We start from the raw sequence: 19939 nt of genomic DNA, 5'->3' as shown, positions 1-19939 counted from the left end.
TCAAGAAAATTATCCATTTTATTTAGATTTTCCAATTTTGTGGAGTACAGGATTTTGAAGTAAAACCTAATGATTTGTTGGATTTCCTCAGTTTCTGTTGTTATGTCCCCATTTTCATTCCTTGAATTTCTGTCTTGAAATTTCCATCACTCCAATGTGTGCATGGTGTCTAAAATCTCTTTCTGGAATTTATTGTGATGTAACAAGAATTTCAGATAATAAAGTTATTATGAAATGAAAGATTAATAATAGATTCCATCTTACTTAGACCCAGTGGAAGACTGCAATTCTAAAAATGATGCTTTAGCACATAGAAGTTACTTGGATCTACAGCCAATCTGGATAAAATATCTTCAGTTTCAAATAAATCTTACATTACCCAGCATGACTGAATTTCTGATGTGACTCCAAAGGGTACTTTACATCATTAGTTAGTGTCATGGCATGGATATAAACTATTCCCCAAAGACTCATGCAAGGAAGGCTTTATTATCTCCAGTGTGGCAGTATTCAAGGGTGGAGTCTTTGGGAGCTATTTGGATTATGAAAGTTCTGATATCACAAAAGGAAAAATGCACTGATAGGCTCATAGAATAATGATCGACTTTTTTTTTTCTTTTAGTTAACCTGGATCATCTGCTTTCTGAGCTTCTGCATGGTAAAGTTCCTTTTATTTTTGCTCTTTTTATTTTGTGCTAACTGGAAAGAAATTGCTCTATCCACACATTACTTTCTTTTTCATAGGATATTTTTTATTTATATTTCAAATAGTATTCCCCTTCCTGGTTTCCCCTGCAGAAGCCCCTTATCTCATCTCCCCTTACTTTGATTCTATGAAGATGCTCCCCCACCCACCCACTCTCCCACCCACCTATCTCCCTGTCCTGACATTTCCCTACACTGGGACATCAAGCCTTGGAAGGACCAACGGCTTCTTCACTCATCGATGCCCATAATGATAGACTTATAACTTAATGTGCTATTAGAAGATTTGATGAGGTGAGGTCTAGAGGACTGTGTACAGTAATATTCTGTCTCTGTCTCTCTGTCATTCTCTCTCTGTCTCTGTCTCTCTCTTCTCTGTCTGTCTCTCTGTCTCTCTGTCTCTCTCTCTCTCTCTCTCTCTCTCTCTCTCTCTCTCTCTCTCTCTCTCTCTCTGAATAATTTTGGGCTAGGTCAACCCCCTACACTGATGGTCTGCATCACAATAGGACCAGAAACAACGAAGCCAGTCAACATGTACTGAAACCTCTGAATCAGTATAAGAAATGATTGAATTCTGGCTTCATACATGGATTGTAAATCACAGTGGAGCTCAGAAAAGAGAAACTGTCTGAATTTCCTGATAGCAGGGGACTCAAACTAACTCTACTCCTCTATGAAGCCTCAATACCTGTAATTTCCTACAAAGGACTTGCACCTAAAGTGATCATGAAGAGTCACTAACTTAGGGTTTTATTATACACCTGGTTTCTCAGAGGCATCTAAGAATTCTTATATTCTTAAGAATATAAGAATCATTATACTATTGTTTAGTTTTACTCTGCACTTAATAGAGAACAATTTTCTTATGCATCTCTAGGGCTTGGGCCTTTGAATGAACTACAATAGGAACCTATGTTGAGAATGACTGTCTAAAAAGCAAGTCAGTACCACAATGAAATACAGAGCCCAGGTATTCTATTTTCAGAGTCAACATTCTCTTTCCCAAGACTGAAAGTATACCAGTTCCTAGAAGACATGCCCCAAAGAAGCCAACACCACCCTCCCCAGGTAGATGTGTGTTTCTTTCAAAACATTTCCCTAGATGATCTTCCCTAATATTCAGTGCCTACTTTGAGCCTTTCCCTGTGCTTGTATTCATTCACAAATGGTCTGTGTGGCTCCCTGAAAATATATATTGTTTCATAAAACAAGATGCAATATAACTTAGTCTAGACTGTCTGTATCCAAACTCCCTTGTTTATCAAGAATAAAATTTCAGGAAAGATATTTAATTTCTGTCTCATGTTACCTATCTACAAAGTACAGATAATAACAGCATCTCTCATAAAGTTGTCATGAAGATTAAATTGTCAATATTTGTAAAGCACTTGGAGTTATACTTAGCTCTTGGTAAGAGATATTTATGTATTAACCACCACTGTATTATTTCTTAAATAAACCTTTGATCAAATGTCACTTCTGAAGAGGGATTTTTTAATTATTACCATTTTCTTTACTTTCCTGTATGCAGTTAAAGAGATATCCTCATCACCCACATAAAAACTGAGTGTGGTGACAGGTCCCTGTAACCCAGCACTGGAAGAAGGGAGGGATGGAGACAGGTGAATCTTGGAAGTGTTTTAGTCAGCTAGTCTAACAGAAATAGTAAGTACCATGAAGATTCAGTAAAAAAAAAAAAAAGACTGCCTCTGTAAGTATGGTAGAGAGTGATAAAGAAAGATACTTGAAGATGACCACTGACCTATGCATGTGCACACACATGCACAAACACAAACACACACAGCAAGGGGGAGGAGGGATGAAGTTAGGGAGAGAGTGAGACAGAGACAGAGACAGATGGAGAGAGGTGGAAAAGAGAATCCGAGAGAGGAAGAGAACACACACACACACACACACACACACACACGAGCCTTCCCATATGCAGAAAAAAGTGTGATAAATGTGATTAGCAAAAAGGATTGCATCAGTTTCTTGGACAGAGTTTTGTCTAATGTTGATCATTCAAGGAGTAGCTTTCAGTGTATTTGTGACTGGATCACATGGCAGGAAAGGCTTCCCCATTGACTAAAGGAAGTCATAGTCTCATGAGAGTGGTGCTGAGCTCTCCTTCCCATGTAGAAGCTGTGGAGTGATGGTCATCATGGGGAGCTGAGGACGACACCCAGCACAGCAGTATCTACTTATCATAGTGCATGTAGAAGAAATGGGATAGAGGCAGAGACAAAGACAAAAAATTGACAATATTTTATATGATTAAAGGGATTCAGAGGCTAGTATATGAAGGATTGAAGGAAGAGCAGAACCAATAATGGAACATACCAACAAAAGAAGAAAGAGTAAAAAAAAAAAAATCAGCATTTTATAATTTTGAATACTAGCAGCACAATTTCCTAGCTGCATATTCATTTTTCAAAATGGACTCATCACAATATACCATTAACTTCTTCCTGTTGTGATGCCTGAGAAATTATAGCAGCATTATAATTAATTCTGGTAAGTGAATTTAATTTCCTTATTTTCAGTAATATCTTCTGGTTTAAACTACATATTATCTGAAAGAAATTGCCATAAAGAGGACAGATTGAAAGGATCCATGTCTGTTACAACAATCTTGTCAAATGTCTATGTCTGGGAGGTCTTCAGCCGTACTGAGGGAAGGAACTGTTGTCACTGCTGCTGTTTCGTTAAGTGGATATGATGTGCCTATCAAATTACCATCTAAATGATTATGTTTATCCTCGTGGATTGGTGTTACTTTGAGCTTTAGTTCAAGAAGCTTCTTTTGTAGTGGTCAGTGGGGACTGCAGAGACTAAAATGGTGAAAATGGTCAAAATAAATGACTGTGGGATAGTCACCCCAAAAAGGGACACCAGCATCATCCAACCCCAGGCCTGAGAAACATCATGAGAGATGAGACTAGAGGAATGTAAGTAGTAGAAGCACGAATGACCAGAGGTGATCAGTGTGATCAGATGATGTTCAGGGATTCCATGGCCATTGTGTTCTTGCATCAGTAGCAACTGAGATCTCCTGTACCAGATTTGAACATGGGTGGGCCTGTCAATAGTTTTCCAGAAGGAGTGCATGGGAGCTTCACTGTTTTCTGGGGATCTATCTGGTTGATGGGAAAGGGAGAGGCACTTTCTTCAGGGATTTAGATATTGGTGAGGTGTGTATGTTCCTGTAGACAAGCTCTAGCCCATCCTCCTATAAGCAGTGGGTCACAAGAACAGCAAATGAACAAAATAAGGCATTAATGTTGCTTTTCGTAATCATGGTAGTTAGGAAGAAAGTGATCTGTCAGTCACCGTTAGACCCAACAAGAGGTAAAGATGACTAAGATGTAGTATGTGCCATATTAGTTACTGTTCCACTGCTGTGACAGAACAACATGACCGAGTTAACATATTAAAGAAAGTGTTCGATTGCGATTATGGTTTCAGAGGGTTGGAGTCTATGATATTGAAACAAAGAAGTAGGGGTAGGGACAACTGAGAGCTCACATCCAATCAACAACAGGAGGCAGAATATATACTGGGAATGGTGGGAGGCTTTTGAAGCTTCAAGCCTGCTCCCTATGTGACACCTCCTCCAAAGTCACACATCCTAAGTCCAAGCAGTTCCATCAACGAGACCAAGTAGTCAAACATCTAAATTCAGGGGGACCATTCTCCTTCAAACCACCATATCCATATGTATGAAAATAAACACAAAGAAAAATATATATCTATATGACAATAAACCATTAAAAGTGATAGATAATGAACAAATACTTCTTCTTTTGCAACAAGAAAACATATTCTGTTTACACTGACACTCTGGTGTTGGTCATTGTTGAATTTTGAGTTCCCTGCTCCTCTGCCCCCCATTAGGGCTGTGTTCCATGTTGGTACCTCTTTCTCACAGGCACAGATGCCACACTATGGTCCTTTCTTTCTCACCTAGACACACTTTTCTGCACATAATATAAAAACAACTGATCATCACCTAGTCTGCTCCAAGGTATTTTCTGTATGCTACTTTTCTTCCTTGGCTAGCAGACATAAGATACACTGCAAGAACTCTCAGGATTATCTGAGTTAATGGAACTGTTTGTCTAGCCTCTCTGTAAATTTACTAGTGACTTTCATTTTCCATGTGGAAAAACTACAGTACAGAGGTCACTTTGCCCAAGGTTATCTTTTCATCAAATGGCAAAGCCAAGTTCAGAACCAACAGCAGCCATGTTCCCATCCTTCCACTTCTGCATTTGGGAAGCAGAGAGTGTCACTATACAAAATCGCCATAAACTGTGGAGACTCCATTTCTGTGTGTTTCTAGAAGGGAATGTTTTTTTATGAGAGAAATTAGTTCCTTTTTTCTTATTTTCTCGGCTGAGGTTGTAATCAGTCCTAGAAGTGAAGGAATCCAGGCCTCAGAACAGTGATTTTTATGGCCTCATTTCATTTAAGGGAAACACATCTTTTTTGTTACTCCATCTGAAGTGATTAGGACATAACCTTTCAAACCTGAGAGGAAAAGGTCAATCTTAGCTGGAGCACAAAAGGAGTTTCTGGATCTGGAGTTCTGTGTTGTTTTGTCTCTCCCATAATTTTTCTGGCCTCAGTGGTTTGGGAAATCTAGCCACTGTCATTGGAATCCAATTACTCCTACAGGTTAAACAAAGATTACCAAAGCTGTAAACAGAAGAATCTTTGCAGAAATCGATAGAGCACAGCAAAGCTCATATTTAACAAATGAAATCAAAGGAAGAGAGTTGATCGGTAGGTGACACAGAAGTAAAATGTCACATCATCACGCTGAAGGTTAAGACGTAATTGAAATCAGTGTCACGGTACAATGTGTCCTGCACTTTGGAACATAGTTCTAATTTCATATCGGAATGATTCATTAGCCCAAAGCAGGCTCACTCTGAGAAGAGTGTTTTTATTATGTCACCCTTCCATGAGGTTTGAATCCAGGTAGATGGTGGCATATGAGGCCATCTTTCAGCCACCAAGATTATGATGGATTGTGCTCATGCCCATTCCATTCCCAAATCCTAGAGACTTGGGAGCCGTAGCCCAGGCCAGGGGTCTCTAGTGGTTATAGACATGGGCTTGGATGCTGCAGTGAGAACTTCAGTGTCCATTCTGCCACATCCCAGTTGGGTAGTGTCAAGTAAGTAGTCATTCAATGACCATAGGTGGATTACGTTATCTGTAGCACACAGTTCTGAAAGTGAAGCTACAAGGTCTAGAAAGGGCTCATAATTCTAATCTCATTGTTTTCCTGATGTTCGGAACCACACACCAGACTCCTAACAGCTGGCAAGCACTACTCTGACTTCAAATTCCAGAGTTATCTATCTTCTTAAGAATGTGATCACACACACACACACACACACACACACACACACACACTGTATGTAACTCTTTGATTACACATTTTGTTCTTGGGTTTGTGCTTTGGGAATTTAGCTGAGCTTGCTTCAACAGTGCCTCATTCTATTTTAACTGAGGACTAGTCTTTGGCTGTTTTGTCACAAGTGTTTCTGTCCATCTCCCAATAATTTTGGTGGTTACTCTTTTTTGTGCTCATCCTGAGATAAGGCTCTCAGAACTGTTCCATGTCCAAACCTTAAATGCTAGATCATTCTCTTATTTGCCACTCAGGCAAGCCAAATTTGTCAAATCCACAGCACAGCCTGCCTTTTCCTATGTTTCTTACTACAGAACACTTCGTTTTGGAAAATTTCCTTTATATCCAAACCTATATTTTCTTCATTCAGATTAACACTAAACTTTTAAGTTAACAATTTATTGAGATGTAACTCACACATCATAACAATAATCTTTCTAGTGTCCTTGTGCCTAGATACCATTAATTCCACCTCACTGCTAAAATTCTATAATCTAATCTGAGTACAAAATGCTATTCAACATCATGGATCATCATTAAAGCACAGATGAGTCTTGTAATCTGATGCTAAGTGAAAAATACCCACCCAAATCCTACTCCCGTACAATGTGCTCTATCTTTACTTTTGATATACTTGTGAGTCTCTCATCATTTTAGTTGGAAAGAGTAAATTCTGACTTATAACTATCGCTTTTGTGATATCTAATGGATGCCTCACACAACAGTAAGATACTGACTAAATTTAAATCTACTCAGATGTTATAGAGCATGTGAAAGTAGCTCTGCTTATGCCTGTGGCAACAAAGGGTTCATGCCAAAGTGATGGCATATATATTTTTTTTGACATCAAGACAGTTCTCTACTTTCCCAAAGAAGTCTACTTTATGGAAAACATGGAAAGTGGTGGTCCCATGTGTCCAATAGCAAAAGATATATCCTTCTTTCTTAAATTCTTTAGCAGATAGCTATCTTTTACTGTGTTCTTCCTATTGGTCAGAATATGTTGAATGTTTTATGTTTTAAATCTGATGATGGTCTATAGAGTGAATATTATTACTATTTACAGACTGATGGTAGGTGTCTTAGTCAGGGTTTCTATTCCTGCACAAACATGACCAAGAAGCAAGCTGGGGAGCAAAGGGTTTATTCAGCTTACACTTCCATATTGCTGTTTATCACCAAAGGAAGTTGGGACTGGAACTCAAGCAGGTAAGGAAGCAGGAGCTGATGCAGAGGCCATGGAGGGATGTTACTTACTGGCTTGCTTCCCCTGGCTTGCTCAGCTTGCTTTCTTATAGAACCCAGGTCTACCAGCCCAGGGATAGCACCACCCACAATGGGCTCGGACCTGCCCCCTTGATCACTAGTTGAGAAAATGCCTTACATCTGGATCTCATGGAGGCATTTCCTGAACTGAGGCTCCTTTCTCTGTGATAACTCCACCTTGTGTCATATTGACACAAAAGCAGCCAGTATAGTAGGCAAAATTAATCTTACAAGCACATACAACACCTTGAGCATGCTAGCCACCATTTTACCCTTTAGCTACACCCCATCTTCTGTCTTGGAGCATCTTCACAGCCTTCCTAAATTTTCGGTCTAAGTTGGATCTCCTGTGGTATATTCTGTTATCTCCCTCTGTTGTAATAAAAACCAATTTTGTATCAATTTAGGTATTCATTTTCTTATATCCATGTGTCTACCTTTATGGTTTTTTTGAACTGGTTGTAATAACCCCTTAGGTGTGCATGTACCTAGCATGCTTGAAAACTTGGACTAAGTCTCAGAATAGAAAAAGAAACAGTACTCAGAACCAACATAGTATAGTATAAATAGTACAATGTAGTAGTGTACCGAAGGATATAGTAATGCAGTACAAATAAATGCCCATTGCATAATGAGTTGAATAGAATATTTTGTGTTTCATTCATTTCAAAGCTCCATGCATTCCATGACTCCAGCATGTTTGAAAACATACTTTAAGTCCTAGTTCTCACAACAATGTGCTAGTGAATTCATTCACAACCGCGCGTGGTTAATATTGTTGGCTGAGAAGAGCATTCCAGGTCCAAGTCAGTCATTTCTGCCTGTTTTATTCTTCCCAGAGATAAATCACGCATGTCAACAGAATTGTATTAATTTAATATTCATAGAAAGTTAAATTTGTCTTTTCCTGACCTTGTATTTCTTTCTTGTGTTTATTTCAAATTGTTTGAGTGTGGATAATTGGGAACTGATGGGACTTTATTTTTGTTATCTGACCACTGGGAGTCTACAGTGAATAAATGGGGTATGGAGTTTTAATTTCCATTTGGTGAGACCATTCAATGGAGACTGCTCTTTCTTGTTTCTTCTTTAACTCAAACCATTTAAGACTCTCACACTTTCTGAATGCAGAATAGTTCTTTGGCATCAGAACTGGTAACATTTCCAGTTCTAAACTTTTTGGGTTTATAGTGAAGCTACAAAAGCAAGAAGAAAGCTCTATGATCATATGTATCTGACATTAAGAAAATCATTTGCTTCTGACTGGGTGAGTTGTAGAGTTCTTTTTCTTGGTATCTATGGACATGAGTCCCAGTCCCTCTATGGAAGCCCAAGACCATCTGTGCTCAACTCCCTTTAATAAAATGTACCAGTATTTGCAGGTAACCTATGCATTCCTTTTGTGTGCTTAAATGATTTCTAAGTTCACTTATTATTCTTAATGCAATGTAAATGCCATGGAATGGTTGTTATATTGTATTGGTTAGAAAATAATGACAAGGACAAAGTTTATATAATTTTATGAAAGCTCTTAAAGGACATATCCCCTATTGGTTTAAGCAGATCTATTCTGATTATGCAAATATAATACTTACAGAATCATTAAAAAATATTGCCATAAATTATGTAAACATAATACTTACAAAATTATTAAAAATATTTTGTCATAGAAATTTTTGAAATCTTTGTTGATATGTAACTCATATTCCATACAATTCATCTACTTATACTGTACAATCCAGTGGTTGGGAAAGCTTACCCAGCTTTGCAACTATTGTCATGGTCAGTTTCAGATTATCACTCTACAAAGACACTCAACCACAACTAATAGTCATTCTCTATTATTCTGTCTCTTATATTTTGAGGTTTCCACTACTAGGTGGAATGTATGTTTATAATTATTAGATATTCTGAACAGATACCCATTTTATAAGTTCATAACACCCTTCTTGATCTCCTGAAATTGTATTGTGGTGTGCTGGTGGCTGAAAATTTACTGAAATTACTAGTCAAGCTCTCTACCACTGATCTCCACTTACAGTTTTCTTGAAAAAATTTCTGACTTAAAATCTACTTTGTGTGATGTTAGTTCAACCAACTTGGGTATGTTTTCATTCCTCTGTGAATGAAATACACTCCTTATCCCTGCACTTTCAATTTATATGTATCTTACTGTTTTCAATTTATTTTAATCATTCAATTACTCCAAATTCAGTCAACAGACAATCAAAATTTATTTTTTTTCTTCAAATAATATTGGAAAAAGAATGAAGAAAGCAGCCACACATAAAATATTTACAGATGATTTAATGGCTATATATGTGTGTGTGTGTGTGTGTGTGTGTGTGTGTGTGTGTGTGTGTGTGTGTGTGAGACGCCTGCAAAATTCAATGGTGATAAAACAAACAAAATCCAAACATATAAGAGTAAAGAAAGGCTGAGTGGGACAGCACATGCCTATGATCTAGCACTTTGAATACTGAGGTCTAGGATAGTTTGTGGTATAGCAAAAGATGCAGTCTTAGTTCCAGGCCTATAAAATGGCAAAATACTTCAACATATATCTACTAAAATGACATAAAGATAGCATATAAGAATGAAAAAGTTCTTAAATCATTGCTCATTAGGAAAGTAGATGAAATGTCACTTCATAACTACCAGAATGAAAACGTAGTAGACAATTGGCAGTGCTGACGAACAACATCTAGCACTCAAACAGTGAGTAACAAATGGGACCCTCATATTTTTGTGATGAAAAGACAAACATCACACATACTTATTAAAAAACAAAACAAAGAAACAAAAAACCCCTATGAGTTCATTTTAATCATTCATTTGTTGTAACTGTCAGCAGACCCAGCTCTATATTTTCTAAAACTATTACTCCTCTGGAAATTTATGTTCATCAAAAAATGAATAACTCTATAAGAACATTAATAATGACTTCAGATGTGATTGCCACAAATTGGAAACAACCCAGACACCCTTCAACAAATGAATGTAAAAATAAACCATGGGAAATTAACCCAGTGCAATTGTGTTTAGCAATAAAAAGGAACGGATTAGTGATATATGTGACATTCCAGATAAATTCCAAGTTCATCCTGCCAAGTGAAAGAAGCCAAACCTAAGGCTGAAATCCTTTGGAATACATTTACATAACATTTGGAAAAGATATGTCTGTAAAGAAAGAAACAAATGTTGATGCTGGGGACTGTAGTGGGGAGGCACTGAGTGTAAAAGGAGGAAGTTAGAGAGTGCTGGCGTGTAGGAAGTGCCAGCATTAGCTCTGGAGTGCAGGCGTTAGCTCAGCAGTGCTGCTGATCATGGAGCTGCACACATTCATCCACACACAAATAATTACAAATGAAATGGGTTGGGCTTTACAGTACTTACTCACTATTCAAGAAGTGGCATGAGATTGGGCATTCATCTAAAGTGAAGGACAATGTGTTGCATTAATACAGTTCCCAATGTGAAATGGAAGACATCGAATCAGACGCCAGCCTTCCCTTGGTCCTACCATCTGTGCGGATCATACCTATCTAATCACCAGAATGTCACAGCCCCTTTTGGCTGTGCACTCACCCAATCCAGAGCCCTAAATAACACAAAAATGTGGAAAGTGAGCACTATACTTGATAGATCTCCATCTTAAATTATCACAGGAATTGCTCTCTAAGACTGAACTGACTTTGCCAATCTCAAGATGAGCAGGGCTAAGGTCACAGCCTTGCTGTTTTCCCCCCTTTCCTGTCTCCTGTGGTGATCCCAGTTGTCTAATTGATCCTTAGGAAGATAACTGATATACAGATACAGATCAACTATCTTCATCTCAGTGTTTAAAGTACAACTCTTTTCCTCTTTGGAACCTTGGAGATGTGATCTTCCTTCTTTCAACACCACATTATATATTATAATCTCAATCCTGCAAACTTAGAGAATGGCTTTGAAATGTGGGTTTTCACCCTCAAATTCTCTTCAAGTCATTTTTCCATTCAACAAGGATGATCTGGCTCACCACCAATGAGCAATCACGTCTCAGAGAGCTGCTGGAGTCTGAGGTTGGATCCTATGCAGAGACATGATTGAATTTTGTCTTTCAGAGTATAGTCTAGAAAGAGCCACCTGTTTATTTCCACATTAATACAGAAAATCAGCCAAGGAGCATCACCACAGGGCTTGTGCTTCGTGATCAAGTACTTGCATGCTCTCTTCGGATTATTGGATCTTTTTATTTTATTTGGGAATTTAGTATAACTAGCAATTCAGGGAGAAATGGTCTCTGCATACAGCCAAATAGAATGTGAATCGACTGATGAAATAGCTCTGCTTGTCTTCATGAAATTTATGTATAGAATAAAATATATCCATGTGTGAAATACAGAAAAGGACATAGAATATAAAAATCACCTACAATCTCACCTCTCTGATAGTGCATCTTTTAACAAATTAAGAACCCAGAGTAAGTAAGATCCAACCTGGCTGACTCTCGATCATTTTGTTTCCCGAGATGCAATATGCATTATCTTGCACCACAAAATATTCTTCTGCAACATGATTTTAATGGCTTCATAATATTTCATTGTGTGGCCGTATTATAATTTATTTTGCAAGGCATTTGCAGTGAATAGTTATGCTGTTGTGATTTATCACTATTGTAAATAACGTTGCTAACATCACACTTGCATTCGTAAGTATTTTATTTGGATAAATTTCTACTAGTCAAATCCCTTGAGGAGAGTTGATAAATGCTTAAAAACCTTCTTACACATCTTGCCAACATACCCCCAAGAAAGGGCACAGCAATTTATCCACCTCCTCAGTGGATGTAAGTCTTAACACATGGCAGTAAGAGGTGTTCCATGTGGACTTTATTCTTGTCAATTCAAAAGATGAATAATGGCATGTCACTGTTGTTTTAATTTGCATCTGTTTGATACAGAATGTGGGTTTTTTTTTCTGTCTGTGGTATCTGTATATCTTTCCACTTGTGAATGCCAATTTGTATTTTGTTCTTTTCCACCATTGGCTGTCCATTTTAAATCTTACTAATCTACTAAATTGCATAGGAAAAACTAAATATATTAGTTTTGGAAGAAACGTTAATGCTAAAAATGTAGGTAGAAAACATTCTAACAAGCCAGGCATGGTGGTTGATGCAGACCACTTGAGAGGTAGAGGCAGGGGTTCAGGAACCCAGGGGTAACCTTGGCTTCATGAGAAGTTCAAAGCCATCCTGATCTACCTGACACCCCTATTCACAACTGAAAAAAATGGTAATAACAAGTTCTGATACTCTAAACTCCAAATTAATTATGGAGGATAATGTTAGTTTTCTGGGAATTGAAGACTGGGGCGTGAGGAGAGGCCAGTCTTTCTGCTGGCTTTCTCACGTCTCCTCTGTGTTGCTGCATTCTTTATTCCAGGATGTCCAGGATGTTGAGCTATGTGCACTTGGTGCTAGTTGGTTAATTTCCTAGTTGGTTTGGATTAAAGGGCCTCCATAGATTGCTATGGATAGATAGGTGAACACTGTTAGGAGTGACAGGAGAGAGGCCCTGGGACTGTGTCTGTTCTGCTCCCTGTCTGTCCTTCCTCTATTGTTTTAACTTATTCTTCTGTCCTACATTATATTCCAACCTCAGTTTCTGCCCCTCTACTCTTCCCAGCGCCCCCTCCATATTCCCTCTTCTTCAGTTTAATTTCTCTCCCTCCTCCCACAATACACATAAAAAAAAGAGCAGGTCTTCATGGATATCCATGAGTCTGAATTCCTTGCTGCCACTGCTCATGTTGGGTGGACCTGCCCATAGGCCAGGTGCTAATCTGGAGGCTTCAACTCTTCCTTAATGGCTGCATTCATACTGGAGTGTCACTGGCTTGCTGATGCTGGCAGTGGCACTTCTGACATCCCGGGGCTCTTTTTTTCACTGTGTCCACATTCCTGTACACTTTCATTTGCATCTTATGTAAGCCTCTCATAGAATCATTTGCGTTATGTGGGAGACAGTTTATTGTTCGTTGATTTCACTTTTCACAATAGCTGTTCAATAAATCTGTAGTAAACTGAAATTCTTGTTTTTTGCCCCCTCTCCTGGGATCATTTGGCTCTGACTTCCTCTTACATGCTCAGCTTTATCCAATTTTCTATTGTTTGAATGGCCTCTGTCAGCTCAGTTTGCCATAGTTTATGGCTTATTATAAACTTTTAGCTATTTGCTATCAACTCTGTAATAATTGTTCCCAAATTTTATTTTTGGGAGTTCTGATTCTATTTAAAATTATTATACAGCATAAAATTATGGCCAGTCAAGTTGCTTGTGGGCTGTTCAAACAATAAGGAAGGCTTCCAATTCACAGAGCTTCCTTATGTTAAGAATTGTACATGTGGTACGCTGGGTAATTTTCTAATATTTTAACTTATATTTTATCTCTAAGTCTGTCCATTCCCCAGTTAATGGACAGTAAGGTATTTTTATACTCTCTAATCTTTGGCTATCTTGAATAAAATTGCTATAAATACACATGTTCAGCGCTGTGAGTTTAAATAAATTTGATTTTTTTTATGTAATAAGTTAGGGTTCAGACACATTTACAGTCAAGAAAAGTAAAATGAATGCAAGAACAAAATGTCATTTTGATCTTAGGAGTATGGGAAAAACAAAATTATTAACTCTTATTCCTGGTGGGCGTAAGCACAAAGTTGGTGTCTGGAGGCAGTGTGAAATCTCAATAGAGCTATTGGAAAGAGAAATAGTAATGATTCTAAAAATTAAAGGTACACCTGTCACTAACTCTGCTGAGAATTCAGTGCACAGTGATAAAGGCACCAACATGTCAGGACACATGTGTAAACTTACATCAGTTTGGCTGGCAAAATTCAATACCAATAACAAATATAAGGCAGAAAAACATACAGCCTTTTTTACAATAATGAATTGTCCCTATAGTACTTAGAAAGCATTCTAACATGTTGTCCCTGTTTCATACGGTATCATTTACAGGCTAAAGAGATGGCTCAGCATTTAAGAGCACTGACTGCCCTTCTAGACGTCCTGAGTTCAATTCCCAGCAACCACATGATGGCTCACAACCATTTGTAATAGGATCTAATTCCCTCTTCTGGTGTGTCTGAAGACAGTGTACTCACATAAAATAAAATAAATAAATATATTTTTAAAAAGGAAAAAAATAACATTTTCAATACATAAACAATGGCAAAAGGGGTGTGTGTTTACAAAAGAAATGCAGAGGGCAGAGCAAGCACCACAGCAGCTCAGTAAGCATAGCAGGTTAGCGACTGGTTACTGTGACAAACTACCAGACAAGCAGCAACTCAAAGGAAGAAGAGATTATTTTGGCTCACAGTTTGAGGGCATAGTCTAATATGGTTGGCAGGATATTCATGAACAACAGGAATCGTGTGACAGCTGGTCACATTGTGTGTACAATTACAGAGATGAATGTTGGCATTTGACATATTTTATTAGCCTAGGACCAGGGAGGACCTGGCCACATTCAGCTCTGTTAAATCTTTCTAAAAATACACTCTTAGTCATCAAAAATAAAGAGATCACACACAACTTAGTTGCTTATAGGATTTGGAAGAGAGGCAAGAAAAATAAAGACTAATTCACTCATATGTGCTATGATCTTTTTGATAAAGCAAAGCAAAATCACTCTTCTGGTTTCTGCACATGTGACATTGTTGAGGCTGTGAGATTCTCCCATGTCATGCAACTGTTGAGCCATCATAGACATCAGGAATGCTTCATCCTGCCAGGAATTACCCAAACTGACACAGAGCCTGCAGGCTCTGGGCTCATTCTTGTAGAACTGTGCCTCCTGCCTCAGCCTCCAAGATGACTCCCACTTCTGCCTGACACAGCTACAGAGCTGGAGTCACTTCTTCCCAGCTCCTTATGACTGAGACAGTTCACAGAACTTAAAGTACATTTTACTAATGTCAAGTTAAAAATAATGAAAGTTAAGGTCTTCGATGTAATATGTTTTGCTTTCCTAACCTGAGGTGATTGTTAGGAACCAGAGTTTCTCTTTCCCAAAGTGGATCATGGAAATCTAAACTCTTTATTTCCAAAACCATAGAAAAGTAGTACTTTAACCTTTCACTTCCATGTAACAGCTAGTCATAAAGAAATTCTCTGACCCACGTAGGTTAGATTGTCTAGTGGTAGATCTTAGGACTTCCATTCCAGAAAGTTCCTGAAGATGAGCCTGGCAGAGCTAATGGTTTTCCACACTCTGTCTATTCTATTCCTGAGTACTGTTCTTGTGTTAGCCTGGACACATTTTGTCTAGTATTGTTTCCTCATGGCTGCCCATAAGTCATCTTACCTAGGAATGAAAGTGAGAAGTTCACCCTGGGCCATTGAGGTTTTGTCTAGAAGATTCCTTCTGTGCATGTGGATTTTGAATTCAAAGGTTGGTAAGCTTTCCCCTTGTTGACATGTGACATGCTATAATTTGTTTTTATTGGATAGTTTATGTATTTACATTTCAAATGTTATCCCCTTTACTGGTTCCTCCTTCTGCCATATCCCCTTCCGTATTTCTATGAGGATGCTTCCCTTCCCATCTCCCTGCTCCCACCTCAACACCCTGGCATTCCCCTACACTGGGGAAATGAGCCTTCACAGGACCAAGAGCTTCACCTCCTATTGATACCAAACAATGCCATCTGCTACATATGCAGCAGCTCATATTTGGTTGGCAGTTTAGTCCCTGGGAGATCTGGGGGTCTGGTTGGTTGGTATTGTTCTTCCTATGACGTTGCAAATTCCTTCAGATCCTTCAGTCCTTTCTCTAACTCCTCCACTGGGGTCCTTGTGCTCAGTCCAATGGTTAGCTGCAAGCATCCTTATCTCTATCAGTAAGGCTCTAGCAGAGACTCCCAGGAGACATTCATATCAGGCTCCTGTCAGTCAGCACTCCTTGGCATCAGCAGTACTGACTGGGTTTGGTGGCTGTAGGAATCCCCAGGTAGGGCAGTTTCTGGATGTCCTTTCCTTCAGTCTCTGCTCCACTATTTGTTCATGTATTTTCTCCATGAGTATTTTGTTCCTCCTTCTAAGAAAGACTGAGGCATCCACATTTTGGTCTTCCTTCTTCTTCATCTTCATATGGTCTGTGAATTATATCTTGCATGTTCCAAGCTTTAGGGCTATTGATTTTTACCAGGATAGAGAGATTGCTGAATGGTTAAGAGCATTGAGTTGCCTTTTCAGGAGGCCCAAGTTCAGTTTCTAGCACACACATGGCAGTTTACAACTGCCCAGAAGTCCATCTTATGAGAATCCAACTCTCTCTTCCCTCTTCTGACCTCTGAGGGTTTTTACATGTACCTGGTTCTCAGTCATACTCTTAGGCCTACTCATACATTCATAAGCATAAAATAAATACAGCTTAACATTTTCTGAAGCTAAGATGCATGGCTACTTATGTTAATTAATGCTAATTAATGTTCATTAATTGATATAGAGATATGTGTGTCATTATGTAATTAATATAGAGTTATCTGGAGTTTGTCTGTGTATCTAGCAGCAGGGATGGATAAGCGCAATGTGATCTGTACACACAGAAGTTAAGACATGTTACATTGTTTGCAGAAAAACAGATGATCGTATCATAGTAAGCAAATCCAGACAGTCTCAGCAAGACAAATACTGTCAGGTTTTTTTTTTTTTTTTTCTCATTTGTGGTTCACATACCGTCATGTATGTGTATATTAAAAGAAAACTGAAGTGAAATTATCTAGGCAGAACAAAAGGAACAAACAGAAAGAAGAAGATTCTACAAAAAAAAAAGTTAGGTCTGGGATGGAGCCTGAAAAATATATTTGAAATACAATGTATACCTTATGGGAACATATTGAGATTTTTTAAATTAAGAAAGGATGAATGTAGCATTGGTTTTCAATTATAACTATGTGGAGGGGGAGGGGAGAGGGTAGAGAAAGGCCGGGGAGAGCAGAGAAAAGGTGGCTTTGAACACACACTGCTTTTTATTTTATTTCTATGGAAGCATTTTTTATAGTCTGAAAAACACATCTTTGAAGTAATATAAAAGAGGAAAAGGAAAGAAACCCTATGATAGAGTTTTCCAAAGGAAGACACCTATTAACACTGCTTTCAGAAAATAGGACCAACTGAATAGGATATGAAGTTCATGTATTAAAGGCTTGCTGGGCCCTCAATGGGCTTTAAGAGCGTGAACAGAGCCTTCTAGCTCTGACCTAATCCATGGCCTCTTTCACAATATTCACAATATGATGACATCACTGTGAGGTAGAGCCTAGTAAAACCAATAGATCATTGAAAGCGTACCCTAAATGTGATATTCCTCACCTTCCATGCCCCCTCTTGGCTTCCTGTGTACCACAACAAGAACATCTTTCCTCCACCAGCAGCTACTATTTCACCTGAGTCCCAGAAATTCAGCCTCACAAGCCTAGGGACTGGACCATTGGAAACCGTGAATCTGTGTGAATTTCTTCTTCTTTCAGAGCATTTATCACAATGAAAGACTAACACAAAAGGAGAGAAAAACTCCCATGGTAGAGAAGTAGGTGAAAGGCATTCTAACATTTACAAAACATTTACAAAGGCACAGTCAGCAAAAGGAGTCTTCAAACTAAATGAGACAGTCGAGAAAGCACTCTGACCATACATGATATCACACAGAGGATATTTGGGGTTGATACTGTTTCTTGGGTTTTTCAAACTCATCACCATCTGGTCTCCAGGGTGTTACTGTAAAAAGCTGTTCTGAAAACAGTTGAGTCTTTAGCAGCACCTCTATCAGATATCTCTAAATATGTACCCCAATAGTAACCCTCTCCTCACCCATAGTCAGTTATAAAGCTGAGAGTAAAAATGTGCCTGTCTACACTGCTGAGTTCTGCCTTTGGGAAAGAATCTCCACTCCTCCACTGAAAAACCAGTGCTTCACTAACAGGGCTGAATAAATCTTTAAGCTACAGAAGCAAGGTCCATGCTGACTCTGGGATGGTAGAAGACAAAACAGAAGAGACAAGGAGACTCTGAGTTTCTAAACTTTTAAAAGTGCATCGTATTCTGATTGCAAACCTATTGCCTCTTTTATATGGCTGTACAACATCCTTGTTAAAACTAATCTTGTGAATCTTCCTTCTGTCTCCCTACCTTCCAAATCTTCCCTGCCTTTCAAATCAGTCTCTTTGTGACCTCAGTAAGAATTTTCTTTTTTTTCTCATTAATTTATTTGTTCATTTTGCATCCTAATCATAATTCTCTTCCCTTTTCATCTCCCATCCCAACCTTCCAACCCCCTTTTCCCATTCACCCCACCCTGTATCACCTCACCCTGGCACATCAGGATTAAGTACAACCTCTCCCACTGAGGCCAGACAAGGCAGCCTAGGTATCCAAAGGCAGGCAACAGAGTCCAAGACAGAGACAGCTCCTGCTACAATTATTTGGAGACCCACATAAAGACCAAGCTGCACATCTGCTACATATGGGTAAAGGATCTAGAACCAGATCATGCATGCTCTTTGGTTGTTGGTTCAGTCTCTGTGAGCCCCAATGGGCCTAGGTTAGTTGTATCTATAGATCTTCTGGTGGTATGCTTGACCTATCCAGTTTCTTCAATTCCTCTCCCAGACTCTTCCACAACACTCCCTGCTTTCTGTGTAGTGTTTGGCTGTGGGTCTCTGCATCTTGTTTCCATCATCCCCTGGATGAAGACTCTCAGAGAACTTTTTTAACAACAAACCAAATCGATTGTATTTATATCTAAGGAACAGGCAGTGCCTGTCTTTGCAGAACCAAGACAATCCTCAGTGTGGAGAACAAAACCTACTCCAAGCCAAGCTCTTCCTGGTTTTCTTGGTCTCCTACCTCTCAGTTTCTAAGTAATGTCTAGATACAATCCAAACAATATCTTGAATGTTCCAGAAGATTCTTTAGAGTGTCACCTTGGCCATGAAAGTTGTTCTCACCTTGCCTTTCATTTGTCAAGACACACCTGAAGCTTCTTCTTTTCTTGGGACCTTCTCTGCCGTCACCTCTCCATGGAAGATCCCTCCACTGCCCCTGCTTCCATGGTACAGAATACACAATAGTTTACTCCAATTGTGAATCCTTCATACTCAATATTGTGTTCTGGCTAATCTTTCAAATACAGTGCCCTATACATATTTATCTCTGAAATACTCCTTTGGAGAGGATAAAAGAAGAGAGAATGGAATTCAACAATACAGACAAGCATAATCAAAAATATGGCTGCATTAATTTTATAATCTCACAAGTATTATGAAGAAGAAAAACAGTGGCATGTAATAGAGGATTTCTTGGTGATGAGGTGAAAAGCATTTTTATCAAAGATGTCTTAGAGGTAGATGATGTCATGGGTGTTTGTCATGAAAGATGGAGTACTCTGGTGTTTTCAGAGGTTTTACATATTGGGAGACATGTAATTGAGCTTTAAAGTATTCTTGGTCTCCTTTCTTTGACAAACACAAAAAAAAAATTTCTAAAATTTCTA

The sequence above is a fragment of the Micromys minutus genome, assembly GCF_963924665.1.
Source record: "Micromys minutus genome assembly, chromosome: 2".
Taxonomy (NCBI): domain Eukaryota; kingdom Metazoa; phylum Chordata; class Mammalia; order Rodentia; family Muridae; genus Micromys; species Micromys minutus.
This window is presented reverse-complemented; position numbering follows the sequence as displayed.